The following is a 2,278-nucleotide window of genomic DNA, read 5'->3' on the forward strand; positions in this document are numbered from 1 at the left end:
CTAACGAAGGGTAAAGAGACTGTTTGAAATTAACTGGGTCTGCGGACCGCAAATTTCATGTACGGACCGCCGTTTCGACGGTTGTTAAAGGTCTAGCCTCTGTGTTAAGCGCAGAATATATAAAATATCTAGTCGCGATGTAAACTGTTCGTTATGTTCAGGGAATATCGTACGGCTCAGATATATATATATGTAAGAAAATTCGTTGTTTAGAAATATTCATCGAACTTTTCTATACAAAGTGTGGTCTCTCGGGTGACGCCGAGGGACATTTACGCACTATGCTATTATATATATATAGCACCCTGGTTGATCCTGCCAGTAGTATATGCTTGTCTCAAAGATTAAGCCATGCATGTCTCAGTGCAAGCCACATTAAGGTGAAACCGCGAATGGCTCATTACATCAGTTATGGTTCCTTAGATCGTACCCACATTACTTGGATAACTGTGGTAATTCTAGAGCTAATACATGCAAATAGAGTTCCGACCAGAGATGGAAGGAATGCTTTTATTAGATCAAAACCAATCGGTGGCGGGCTTGCCTTGCTCACCGTTTGACTTGGTGACTCTGAATAACTTTGTGCTGATCGCACGGTCTAGTACCGGCGACGCATCTTTCAAATGTCTGCCTTATCAACTGTCGATGGTAGTTTCTGCGACTACCATGGTTGTTACGGGTAACGGGGAATCAGGGTTCGATTCCGGAGAGGGAGCCTGAGAAACGGCTACCACATCCAAGGAAGGCAGCAGGCGCGCAAATTACCCACTCCCGGCACGGGGAGGTAGTGACGAAAAATAACGATACGGGACTCATCCGAGGCCCCGTAATCGGAATGAGTACACTTTAAATCCTTTAACGAGGATCTATTAGAGGGCCAGTCTGGTGCCAGCAGCCGCGGTAATTCCAGCTCTAATAGCGTATATTAAAGTTGTTGCGGTTAAAAAGCTCGTAGTTGAATCTGTGTCCCACACTGTCGGTTCACCGCTCGCGGTGTTCAACTGGCATGTCTGTGGGACGTCCTACCGGTGGGCTTAGCCCGTCAAAAGGCGGCCCAACTCAAAATCCTACCACGGTGCTCTTCACCGAGTGTCGAGGTGGGCCGGTACGTTTACTTTGAACAAATTAGAGTGCTTAAAGCAGGCTCATTCGCCTGAATATTGTGTGCATGGAATAATGGAATAGGACCTCGGTTCTATTTTGTTGGTTTTCGGAATTCCGAGGTAATGATTAATAGGGACAACTGGGGGCATTCGTATTGCGACGTTAGAGGTGAAATTCTTGGATCGTCGCAAGACGGACAGAAGCGAAAGCATTTGCCAAATGTGTTTTCATCAATCAAGAACGAAAGTTAGAGGTTCGAAGGCGATCAGATACCGCCCTAGTTCTAACCATAAACGATGCCAGCTAGCGATCCGCCGAAGTTCCTCCGATGACTCGGCGGGCAGCTTCCGGGAAACCAAAGCTTTTGGGTTCCGGGGGAAGTATGGTTGCAAAGCTGAAACTTAAAGGAATTGACGGAAGGGCACTACAAGGAGTGGAGCCTGCGGCTTAATTTGACTCAACACGGGAAACCTCACCAGGTCCGGACACCGGAAGGATTGACAGATTGAGAGCTCTTTCTTGATTCGGTGGGTGGTGGTGCATGGCCGTTCTTAGTTGGTGGAGCGATTTGTCTGGTTAATTCTGATAACGAACGAGACTCTAGCCTGCTAAATAGGCGTACTTTCCGGTATCGCAAAGACCCTCCGCTTCGGCTTCGGTCGTTGTTGGTTGTGGTTCTTACTACCGGCGTACAAATATATCTTCTTAGAGGGACAGGTGGCATTTAGTCGCACGAAATTGAGCAATAACAGGTCTGTGATGCCCTTAGATGTTCTGGGCCGCACGCGCGCTACACTGAAGAGATCAGCAGGTTTTCCTTGGCCGAAAGGTCCGGGTAATCCGTTGAAGCCTCTTCGTGCTAGGGATTGGGGCTTGCAATTCTTCCCCATGAACGAGGAATTCCTAGTAAGCGCGAGTCATAAGCTTGCGTTGATTACGTCCCTGCCCTTTGTACACACCGCCCGTCGCTACTACCGATTGAATTATTTAGTGAGGTCTTCGGACCGGTGCGCGGCAGCGTTTCGACATTGCCGATGTTGCTGGGAAGATGACCAAACTTGATTATTTAGAGGAAGTAAAAGTCGTAACAAGGTTTCCGTAGGTGAACCTGCGGAAGGATCATTAACGTACATTTACTATTTAGTGAATGAAACGTGTGCGATATGTCGTATAA

The 2,278-nt window shown here is 47.5% G+C and overlaps 1 non-coding gene across 1 annotated transcript; it reads left to right on the forward strand.

The window, feature by feature from the left end:
- Window positions 1–302: 302 nt before the first annotated feature.
- On the forward strand, window positions 303–2,229 carry LOC113363773. Its single transcript, XR_003365960.1, has one exon. It is a non-coding gene; the product is annotated as a small subunit ribosomal RNA (ribosomal RNA).
- Window positions 2,230–2,278: the final 49 nt, after the last annotated feature.

The sequence above is a fragment of the Ctenocephalides felis genome, unplaced genomic scaffold, assembly GCF_003426905.1.
Source record: "Ctenocephalides felis isolate EL2017-DRISC unplaced genomic scaffold, ASM342690v1 CF-g0.4_SCAFFOLD_00351, whole genome shotgun sequence".
NCBI classification, from domain to species: domain Eukaryota; kingdom Metazoa; phylum Arthropoda; class Insecta; order Siphonaptera; family Pulicidae; genus Ctenocephalides; species Ctenocephalides felis.